General features: G+C 46.2%; 1 non-coding gene across 1 annotated transcript; it reads right to left on the bottom strand.

The window, feature by feature from the left end:
* Window positions 1–8,046: 8,046 nt before the first annotated feature.
* LOC114806665 lies at window positions 8,047–8,183 on the bottom strand. The gene has a single exon (XR_003754727.1). It is a non-coding gene; the product is annotated as a small nucleolar RNA SNORA7 (small nucleolar RNA).
* Window positions 8,184–12,231: the final 4,048 nt, after the last annotated feature.

Genomic DNA, 12,231 nt, shown 5'->3' with positions numbered 1-12,231 from the left:
CTTAGTACAGTGCTCTGCACACAGTGAGTGCTCAATAAATACAACTGAATTAATGACCAGATTAGGAAGGGTCCTTCTGACAAATGCACAGAATCATGCTGGAATGGATGAGATGTTTTGACGATGTACATCTCTCCCACGCCAGCATGATGCAGGGTATGCACCCAGCCTAGAACACTAGGGTAAGCACTGCAACGTGACTTTTCCTGATCACTGGAGCTCTGCAAGAACACGAACCTTACAGTTTGTGAGGAGGAGCCCTCTAACCTGCAAGTTCATTGTTGGCAGGGAACGTGTCTACCAACTCTGTTGGACTGTACTCCCAGGTGCTTAGTATGGTGCTCTGCACACAGTAAGCGCTCAAACACCATGGATTGCTTGATTGAGGAAAACATTTGGATCAGAACAACTTCTGGGTCACCTCTACCACACGATGAAGTATTCATGGAGCTCATTCAAAAATAAGCATCTGACACACCGGATTATTTTTACTCCTAGCACCAGGTATCTGGGTATTTTTCTGGAGTGGTTTCATCAGATTCATATCAAGGTGAAGTTTACCAGGGAAAATGCAAATTAATTAATTCATTCATTCAATAGTATTTATTGAGCGCTTACTATGTGCAGAGCACTGTACTAAGCGCTTGGGATGAACAAGTCGGCAACAGATAGAGACAGTCCCTGCCGTTTGACGGGCTTACAGTCTAATCGGGGGAGATGGACAGACAAGAACAATGGCAATAAATAGAGTCGAGGGGAAGAACATCTCATAAAAACAATGGCAACTAAATAGAATCAAGGCGATGTACAATTCATTAACAAAATAAATAGGGTAATGGAAATATATACAGTTGAGCGGACGAGTACAGTGCTGTGGGGATGGGAAAGGAGAGGTGGAGGAGCAGAGGGAAAAGGGGAAAAAGAGGGTTTAGCTGTGGAGAGGTAAAGGGGGGGTGTCAGAGGGAGTAGAGGGAGAAGAGGAGCTCAGTCTGGGAAGGCCTCTTGGAGGAGGTGAGTTTTAAGTAGGGTTTTGAAGAGGGAAAGAGAATCAGTTTGGCGGAGGTGAGGAGGGAGGGTGTTCCAGGACCGCGGGAGGACGTGGCCCAGGGGTCAACGGCGGGATAGGCGAGACCGAGGGACGGTGAGGAGGTAGGCGGTAGAAAGAGAGAAGGGAGGAGAGGTAGGAAGGGGCAAGGTGATGGAGAGCCTTGAAGCCTAGAGTGAGGAGTTTTTGTTTGGAGCAGAGGTTGATAGGCAACCACTGGAGTTGTTTAAGAAGGGGAATGACATGCCCAGATCGTTTCTGCAGGAAGATGAGCCGGGCAGCAGAGTGAAGAATAGACTGGAGCGGGGCGAGAGAGGAGGAAGGGAGGTCAGAGAGAAGGCTGACACAGTAGTCTAGCCGGGATATAACGAGAGCCTGTAACAGTAAGGTAGCCGTTTGGGTGGAGAGGAAAGGGCGGTTAATGATAACACCTTGACATAATAACCTAACCTTACCCCGACTCAGACTTTTTTCATGAATACAGCACAGTACCCACTGCCCGGAAACCAAGGGTCCCTCCTTTGCTCACACGACACGCTTTAATAATAGTGATTATGGGTATCCGTTAAGTACTTACTATGTGCCAAGCACTGTTGCAGATGCAAGATAATCAGGTTGGCCACAGGCCCTGTCCCACATGGGGCTCACAGACCAAATGGAAGGGAGGAGGATTTCATCCTCATTTTACAGAGGAGGACACTGAGGCCCAGAGAAGTGAAGCAACTTGCCCAAGGTCACACAGCAGGCAAGTGGCAGAGGCGGGATTAGAACCCAGGTCCTTTGACTCCCAGGCCTGTGCATTTTTTTTTTTACTAGGCCACACTGCTCTGCTCTCTTGAGAACCTAATTTCTATCGGACAGGAAAGCAAAGAACCCAATAGCAATAAAGGCAAGTGTTTTGGTGGCTATTTATAATGGGAAATGGGAAGCGAGAGGTAAATTCTGTGCAGAGGGATAGTCTCCACCCCCTCCTCCTTCCCTTTCAAGGCTTCAATATTCAGAAATGCAGTGGCAGGAAAAACCCCACACCCAGAAGTCTTTCTGTGAGTTAGGGTTCCCTCTCATACTGATGCATTAAATTGACCTTCCTGAGGTCAAAACCTGCCTCTGCTTTGCTTTGGCCCAGAACAGCCAGTGTATCACAGCTTCCCAAATGACTAATTCTGTGGAAAGAACAACCTCTGAGACCAATTACTGCCCATTTCCAATTTGGTGTTAGTGGTCACCATCCTTTTTCCCTATTTCCTAAAACATGCCTCTCATCTTCATTGACCCTAAGAAGCCATATAAGGACAGTGTGTGATTCACATCCCTCCTTCAGAAAAGCAAGGGAAAATATCCTTTTCTACTGTTCTTCAGGGCTTCAGACCCATAATGCCAAGGGGAATGAAGGGACCGTTAGCTCACCCGCATCTCAAATTGAGGTTCATGTTATCTACTCTCAGCCTACGATATTACCTGTCTGGCACACTTCTTGACCCTTGAGTCCAGAACTCTCCTTGGTCTTCTAAAATCAATACCTGCAGGTCACAGTCCAAGGTTCATGTTCAAATACCAAATGCGAAAGCCAGCTGTGTGGCACAGACTTCAGAGAGTGGGCTATTGCTTCTGAACTCTGGATCTCCTCCTCTGGAATTTATTTAGTGCTTCCTGTACAGGGAGCGCTGTACTAAGGGCTCGGGAAAGAACAATAAAACACAGTAGATGTATCCCCTGAGCTTACAGTCTAGAGGGGAGACAGACATGAGAAGAAATTATGGATATGGACCTAACTGTTGTGGGGTGAATAGTAAATGCTTAAAGGGTATAGATATAAGTGCAAAGGTAACACAGAAGGGCAGGTGAATAGGAGGAATGATAGCCTAGTAAGGGAAGGCCTCTTAGGGATGTAATTTTAATAAGTCTTGAATTGAATGAAAGGTAGGGAGAGTGCTGATCTGTCAGACGTGAAGAGGGAGGGAGTTCTAGGCCAGAGAGAGGATTTGGGCAAGGGATTAGCAGTGAGGCAAATAAGTTTGAAGTATAGAGAGTAGGTTGGCACTAGAGGACTGAAGTGTTCAGGCTGGACTGTAGTAGGAGAGCTGGGAGGTAATATAGGAGGGGGAAAGCCGATCAGCTGCCCTAGAGCTGATAATACAGAGTTCCCATTTGATGAGAAAGCAGTTGGAAAAGGTTTTGAGTGGAGAGACATGGACTGAATGTGTTTTTTTAAGAGAAGTGATCCAGGCAGCAGAATGAAATATCGACTGGAGAGGGGGAGAGATAGGAGGCAGGGAGATAAATGAGGAGGCTAATCTAGTAGTCAAGGAAGGATATTAGTATGCAGATCAGCATGATGGCTGTTTGAATGTCATGAGCCCTCCCCACCAGCTCATACTAACCAGAACCTTCCTGGACCAGGGGAGCCTCAGTGATACAAAAGGTCAAACCACACCTCAGATCACCAAGGTTACCGTGGAAAGTTTACTTAGTTTTACCAGCATGCAAGGGAGTGATACATAGACACACTCATTCACTCACTCACTCAATCCACTCTACCAAGGGTCCAATACAAATGTGCTGGTCAACAAAACCTGTTTTTCTTTCTGCTTCCACATGCTGCTGCCTTCTACTCCTTCTCTGATTGCTTCTGCCACTCCCTTCTTCAGTTCTGCACCTGCTTCTTGCATGCCTCATGATTTAAGATGAGCACCTTTTATCTGGCTTAGGCATCACAGCTGTGGCTCTATGTGATGGTCACTGATTGGTCCAGGACCAGTCCTGAGTAGAATAGGGAGAGAAAGCACTGCTCCCTCCAAGCTCTGCCCCCATAGGCCAGCAATCCCCTGTCCCAGGTAAAGCCCATCCGTGCCTTCACGAGTCTCTTCCTCGTTGTTGCACACGGGATCAAAAACAATCACTAAATAAGGTAGCTTGCTGTGGGCTCACCACACCATGGAGAGGAAAGGGAGGTTTTTAGATGCACTGTGAAAGTAGAACAAACGAGATTTGGTGACAAATTGAACGTGTGGGTTAAATGAAAGGAAAGAGGCAAGGAAAACACCAAACCTATGGGCTTTGGGAGGATGGTAGTGCTGTCTACAGTGAAAGGAAAGTCAGGGGGAAGAGCAGGTTGGGGTAGGAAGATAAAGAGTTCTGTTTTGGACATGTTAACTTAGAGATGTTGGCAGGTCATCCAGGTAGAGATGTCCTGAAGGCAGGAGGAAATGTGAGACTCCGGAGAAGTTGAGAGGTCAGGGCTGGAGAGGTAGATTTGGGAACCATCCATGTAGAGATAGTAGTTGAAGCCATGGAAGCAAATGAGTTTATCAAGGGAGTGGGTTTAGATGGAGAATAGAAAGGGACCTAGAACTGAGCCTTGAGATGGGATGATAACTGCAGGGAGTTGTGAGACCAAGGGAGGGGGGCTTTTTTAGGATAAGAGCTACATGGGAGTGTTTGAAAGCAGTAAGGAAGGAGTCATTGGAAAGTGAGCAGTTGAAGATGACAGAAAAGAAAGAGAGAGGGAATAAGTGCTTTAATAATGTGTCATGTGATCAGTTTAGAGCTATAAGTTGAAGGAGTAGATTTTAGGAGGAGAAGGCAGATCTCTTGAGATACTGCTGAGAAAAGGGAAAGAGTAGAGGAGGAAGCAGGGGGTGGGTAGGAGTGAAGTGGTTTCAATTTTATAAATGAAGTAGGTGGTCAGGTTAGTAGGGAGGTGGGGGGGAGGGAGGTTGAGGAGGGAGTTAAATGTCTGAAACAGGTGGTGTGGGTAATGGACATGGGAGTCTATGCTATTGATTCCTGTCCTTTGATCCTCATAGTAAGCACTCAGATACCACTGACTGATTGGACAAAGGGTGTTGAGCTGACATGGGGAGGTCAGAGCTGTTTAGGAGAGAATGCTCTGAGAAATAGCAGAATTCAACATCCCACCCCTGTGGAAGTTTCTGTGGTGCAGATCCAGGCCTGAGGGCAGTATCTCTGCTGAATCACTGGTCCTGGGGTTCAGAGCAAGAGGTCAGGAGGCTGGCGTCCCTTCACCTTGCCATGGCCCCTTCCCCTTGTTTTCGGTGGGGGTTTTTTCTTATGGTATTTGTTAAGCACTTTTGTGTCAGGCATTATACTAAGCTCTGGGATAGACACAAGCTAATCAGATTGGACGCTGTTCCATGTCCCACATGGGGCTCATAATCTTAATCCCCATTTCACAGATGAGGCAACTGAGGCACAGAGAAGGGAAGTGACTTGGTCAAGGTCACACAGCAGACAAGTGGCAGAGCCAGGATTAGAACCCAGATGCATCTGACTCCCAGGCCCGTGCTCTATCCAGTAGGCCACGCTGCTTCATGGTTTACCTCTGTCTTGAACATTAAGGGAGATAACAATCAAAGAGAAGGCTGAAGAGATTCAGTGACCAGCTCCCCTCAGAGATTACAGTGTCACTTTCACAGTCATCATCCTGTTTTCCCCAAAGGTCTCTGAAATAAAAAGATGGTTATTTGTTAAGCGCTTACTATGTGCCAAGCACTGTTCTAAGCACTGGAACTAAAACCATGCCGGAAAGTACTGGTCGGCAAAGGCAGAAATCAAGAAATTTCCAGATGATAATCAGCTTATTGTGTCTACCAACTCTGTTGTACTGCACTCTCCCAGGGGCTTAGTACAGTGTTCTGTAATAAATGCTTCTGATTGATTGATCGATCAAAGCCCCAATGGAGAAAGAAGAGAGGAAGCAGAGCAGATCAAGTCATCTGGGCTTGAAAATGCCAAAACCTACGCAGCAGCAGCAGCAGGATAATGATTGTGAACTGAAAAAGATAAAGGGGACCAAGGCCTGGAGAGGAAAATAAAGGAGGAAATGCGGTTTTTTTTAATGTAAACTTTCCTCAAAGAGAAACGATGCTCTCATACTCCTGATCATTGGCCCAGGCCACATCAGACTACCTCCAGCCAGCAGACGAAGCAAACCTCTAAGTTTTTCAAACCCCTAAGAAACATCAGGTATGGCTCCTGATACGTAGAGTGGGCTAGCAGATAGAGCACGGGCCTGGGAGACAGAAAGACCTGGGTTCTAGTCCCTGCTCTGCCACTTGTCTATTGTGTGATCTTGGGCAAGTCACTGCACTTCTCTGTGCCTCAGTTCCCTCATCTGTAAAATGGGGACTAAGACTGTGAACCCCATGTGGGACAGGGACTGTCCCCAACCTGATTAGCTTGTATCTACCTCAATGCTTAGAATTTTGCCTGGCACGTAGTAAAGTGCTTGACAAATACCATAAAAAAAGGCTTTGGGATTTGACGGCATATTGTATGACAACACTAGAAGGGCAGGCTGAGAGGAACAAGCCAGAGTGGCTGCTTTTGCCCATCCCACCTCTGGAAGAATGCAAAAAGCCAAAGGTGCAGGTAAAACCATGGACAACTCAGCAAATGGCCGCCGGTCTAAATCAGGTAACACTGCTTTTTCAAAAACCCAAATATTCGTTTCAAGTAAACCGACATTTACTCTGACATGGGCTTCCTCTCTCATTTTTTAGGCTGGATCCAGCTGTCCTTTGTGTTTGAAGTGGACACTACAGATGCTAAGATTTTAGCAGGTCTATTGGAGTGGCAGAAAAATCAGTGGCCGACAACTGCCTCCACAATGTTTTGTTTCTTTTAATGTATTTGTTAAGCGCTTACTAGGTACCAGGTACTGTACTAAGCACTGGGGTAGATACAAGCTAATTAGCTTGGACACGGTCCCTGTCCCACATAGGGTTGCTGTTCTTAATCCCCAGTTTACAGATGAGGTAACTGAGGCACAGAGAAGCTAAGTGACTTGCCCAAGATCACACAGGAGACATGGCAGAGCCAGAATTGGAACCCAGGTCCTCCTGACTCCCAGGCCCATGCTCAATCCACTAGGCCATGTGGCTTCCCACAGTGTGTTCAAATAAGCATCGTCTGAGGCTGTGGTGGTTGCTATTTGCAGTGCTTAGCTGTTTTTTAAAAAAAAAATTTTCATCTATCATCTTCCTGAATCCTCTGCTCTAAAAGAGCCTCTTTGTTCCTGATTACAGTAGTCCAGTGATCTTTAAGGGGGCTGATTGTGAGTTCAGAATATTGTTCTAATTCCACCAAATGTTGCGATATTGTTTGTTGTCTCTGCTTCCAGAAGGCAACTGTCAGCATTTAGCAGTTCCTGCATGATTGATCCAAGGATCTCTTAAGATACCTGTAGCCTGAGTTGAAAAAAAAAATCCCTAGTTGTTCATTCCAACAGCAGCTTCCAAGCATCCTGTTACGTTCCCATTTAGGTTTATGGAGGCTAGGTCTGCCGTTTTGATTTGGAAGACCAAGCTCATTCAACTCTGACCTCATCAATCATATAGCTGTATGACAACCTTGGGATATTGATCAGTTGATTGTACTTACTGTGAGCTTACTGTGTGCAGAGTACTGTACCCATTATATCTTCAGAGGAGAGAACAGCTAGCAAGAATTGAGAGTGTTAGCAGTTTCAGCTTTTTCATTGCTCATAATTAAGATGGAGAGGCACAGAGGAGATTTTAGGGAAATTTTGTGTGATGGTTTCGATTTGATTGATGAAATAGATGGCAAAGTCATTGTGGGCAAGAGATCATCAATCAATCAATGGGATTTATTGAGCACTTACTGTGTGCTGAGCACCGTACTAAGCACTTGGGAGAGTACAACACAACAGAGTTGGTAGATGTATTCCCTACCCGCAATGCTCTTACAGTCTAGAGGATGGGAAAGGCAGGGGAACTGGGAGCTTAGGGGTGGGTCTTGTCTTATGCCATCAAGTCGCTTCTGACCCACATCGACACCACAGACATATCTCTCCCAGAATGCCCCGTTCTCCATCTGCAATCATTCTGGTAGTGTATCCACAGAGTTTTCTTAATAAAAATACAGAAGTGGTTTATCATTGCCACCCTCAGCATGGTAAACTCGAGTCTCCACCCTTGACTCTCTCCCATGCCGCTGCTTCCCAGCATGGGTGAGTTTTGACTTGTAGCAGATTGCCTCCACTCGCTAGCCACTGCCCAAGCTAGGAATGGAATGGGTAGGCCTGGGCTCGACTCTCCCTCCTGTAGCCAAGACTGGTAAAGTACTGGAAACTCTCCAGGTGTGACCCTGAGAGGGAAGAGGTGGGGTAGAAACCTTCAAATATTTGGCATGGGAGTCAATAAGGGTGGAAAAGTATTACTTTTGCTGGGCAGAGCTGAGGGCAGAGTTCTAGCAGGTGAGGATGAGCTTGATTGGGGCCAAGTCCCACCTGATTATTGGCACCATAAAGCACTTGGCAACGATCTGCACATTTAGACAATGCTGCCTTTGCACATCAGTGAAAGGGGAAATATTAAGAGCTCTTTAGAGGTGGGTTACTGTTTACTCTGAGAGATTCAAACTGCAGACCTTAACAGGAGAGATGTCATTACAGTGTAGCATATCAATAGTAGATGGCCTATTTCTAGAATAATGTACTTCAAATCTGTTTACCCAACTAAAGAGTGTAAGCATCTATCTGAAAATCCGTTATAGAGGAACCTGTTTTCACCTGCAGCTGCCTTGTTTCCTTTTTCAATTGTCCATTTGAAGTTTTTTAACCTAAATCCTCATAGGCTGTACTGTACATTACATTTCAGGAGCAGGCCACCTGGTAATATTCCATCAGCCCTTGCTAAATGGTAGACATGCAGAACTTTGATATTTTTTAAAAGGGCTGTCTTTTCTTTCTTGATATAAAATGGAGCCAGTTCATGACTGCTGAAAACAAGAGGGTGGTATTTCGTCCAAAAGGGTCAGAAAACATTCTCCCATTGCAGTTTCACATTTGAGGAACACGTGCAATTTTCTAGGCATGCATTTTAGGGTGCATGCTGTGATAACCAGTTCCACTGTCCACCCCTCCCAACTCCATTTTACACACACACACAGGAGAGACTCTGTGATGCCACTCCCTGAAGATATAGGGAAGAGAAGCAAGAGAAGCAGTGTGGCTCAGTGGAAAGAGCACGGGCTTTGGAGTCAGAAGTCATGAGTTCAAATCCCAGGTCTGCCACTTGTCAGCTGTGTGACTGTGGGCAAGTCACTTAACTTCTCTGTGCCTCAGTTACCTCATCTGCAAAATGGGGATTAAGACTGTGAGCCCCACGTGGGACAACCTGATTCCCCTATGTCTACCCCAGCGCTTAGAACAGTGCTCTACACATAGTAAGCGCTTAACAAATACCAACATTATTATATAGCCAAACCAATAAGAGAGGGATTGGGGAGCAAGTAGAGGGGCCAGCTTGAGGAGAGGGGAATTCAGCTGTGTGCCTGGGGGAGCGGGACAGACTGTGAGCTCGTGTTGTGGACCCTTGACAGACACAGGGCCCAGGGAGGAATCAGAGAGGCTCCCTGAAGATTTGGAGTCCAGCTTCCAGGACTCTGGAGGAGAATGGGGAGAAGAACATGAGCCACAGGAGGCCTATAGGGAAGTAAGTAAGGGAAGTAAGTCCTGGAGGGGGACCTAGTAGATCTAGGGAAAGGCGGTTTTCCTGGATTTGCTTTCCTTTGTACCTTGTTAGGAACCTATTAAATACTTTTGAGGTAACAAAAATAATTACGGTATTTGTTAAGCGCTTACTATATGCTGGGCACTGTTCTAAGCGCTGGGACGGATACAAGCAAATTGGGTTGGACACAGTTCTTGTCTCAGGGGCTCATGCCCTCAATCCCCATTTTACAGATGAGGTAGCTAGGGCCCAGAGAAGTGTAGTAACCTGCCCAAGGTCACCCAGTAGATAAGTGGCAAAGCCTGGATTAGAATCCATGACCTTCAGACTCCCAGCTCCATGCTCAATCCACTACACCTGAGCTCTTGATGTCTGTCTGCAGTAAGGATTGGAGGAGAAGCTTCAGGTAGTGGGGAGACACAGAGATGCAGGACGGAGCACTTTGCCTATAAGCTCTCTGAAGTCAGTCCCAGGTTGGGGGTAGGCTAGTCTCCAATGACCCCTATGCCCTTGGGTTTGTGCCACAGGGTGGGGGACAGCAATAGGGGTGCATGGACTTGAGAAGCAATGAGGACACCCCTAAATCTGAGAAGAGCGGAAGCACTAAAGGGCTACAATAATAACTGTGGTATTTGATAAGTGCCTACTATGTGGCAAGCACTGTACTAAGGACTGGGTCGGGTACGAGATCATCGGGCCCTATGTGAGGCTCACAATCTAAGCAGGAGGGAGAATGGGGACTGACTCCCCCTGTGCAGTTGAGGGAACTGAGGCCCAGAGTAGTGCAGTGACTTGCCAAAGGTTACTCAGCAGACAAGGGGTGGAACTGGGATGAGAACCTAGTCCTCTCAGACCTATTAGCATTATTATTATTTTTACCAGACATGCCTGATGTAAATGGCAAGTACTATACTATGAGTCCTAGTCTTCCAACACCTATTCTCAGCTTGAAAGAATGGACTGGTAGATATCCTTATGGGCAGGGACCTTATCTTACTCGATTATACTCTCCCAAGGGCTGAGTATAGTACTCGGCATACAGTAGACGCTCAATAAATTCCATGGATTGATTGATTGGCTAGTAGAGCCCCAGAGTCTGGGAGTGTATTGCCAGAAGTAGTTATTACGTTCTTGAAAACAGGACAAGTTGGCTTCTAAGAGATGAGGAAACTCAGATCAGTGAAAGTCATTAACTTGTCTGTGGTTATTTGGAGTGAGAAAATAGAGCATGGGCCTGGGAGTCAGGAGGCCCTGGGTTCTTATCCCTGCTCTGATTGTCTACTGTGTGACCTTGGGCAAGTCACTTCACTTCTCTGTGCCTCAGTTCCCTCATCTGTTAAATGGGAATTACAACTGTGAGCCCCACGTGGGACATGGACTGTGTCCAACCTGATTACCTTTTATCTACCTTAGCACTTACAACAGGGCCTGGCACATAGTAATTGTTTAACAAATACCATTAAAATAATGATTGTGATTGTTTTTCTTCTTAAATGGAAGAACTGGGCACTATTTCCATTTCATCGTCCTTTCATTTTCAACTCTGCCTCTGCTGGTTCACTCCTAGGTGGGGTTGTCCATCTTTCTCCTCCAGTAGGAGTCCTTGCTGATTACCCTTCTCCTAATCCCTCTCTTTCCCAAACCACTAGGTTGCCCCAGGTAAAGAAGCCTCCTAAACCTGGCCTTCTTTCCTCTCCTTCATTCATTCATTCGTATTTCTTGAGCACTTACTGTGTGCACAGCACTGTACTAAGTGCTTGGAATGTACAATTTGGCAGCAGATAGAGACAATCCCTACCCAACAATGGGCTCACAGTCTAGAAGGGGTAGACAGACAACAAAACAAAACAAGTAGACAAGCATCAATACCATCAAAATAAACAGAATCATAGATATATACACATCATTCATAAAATAGAGTAATAAATAATATAAACTCACAAACACAAGTGCTATGGGGAGGGGAAGGGGGTAGAGCTGAGGGAAGGAGTTGGGGCAATGGGGAAGGGAGGAGGAGCAGAGGGAAAGGGAGGGCTCAGTCTGGGAAGGCCTCCAGGAGGAGGTGAGCTCTCAGTAGGGCTTTGAAGAGGGAATCCGTCCCCAGAGACCAAGTGCTTTGTTTACATGGTACAGTTACTCTGGGAACCAAATCTAGTCTTGTATTTCTGACAATGTGTATGTTCTTCAACAGTAGCTATAAAGTTGGCTCAGACCCTCTTAATATACAGTAGTTCTTTTCATTTACATTTCAAAACATTTGACAAAAGTTAATGTTTGGTCCATGGTTTTCAATTTAGTGTAAGTATACTTTTTAAGTGAAAAGCCTCCAGAGTCTCCTATCTGTCATTTTGTGCCTGTCTTCCTTTAGACTGGGACTTGAGGGCAAGGACCGCCTCTTCTACCACTCTCGTACCCTCCCAAGTGTTCAGTACAGTGCTCTGTACACCGTAGGTGCTCAGTAAATTGATTTGGTGTCAAAACCTTCATAGTACCACCAGATTGTTGCAACTATCTCACCGCTGACCAATCGCCCATGTTCTGGCTCTGGCCTGTCTTCCCACTAGTGGCTCCAGAGAAAATGAAGAGAGCCAGGAGAGGCTCAGGAGAAATACCTGGAGGGTCAGGACACCTGGTTTCTAATCCTAGATCAGCCCCTTGCATGTCGCACTTCAGGCAAGTGACTTCATTTCT

Source organism: Ornithorhynchus anatinus, chromosome X1 (genome assembly GCF_004115215.2).
Source record: "Ornithorhynchus anatinus isolate Pmale09 chromosome X1, mOrnAna1.pri.v4, whole genome shotgun sequence".
Classification (NCBI taxonomy): Eukaryota; Metazoa; Chordata; class Mammalia; order Monotremata; family Ornithorhynchidae; genus Ornithorhynchus; species Ornithorhynchus anatinus.
This window is presented reverse-complemented; position numbering and strand designations above follow the sequence as displayed.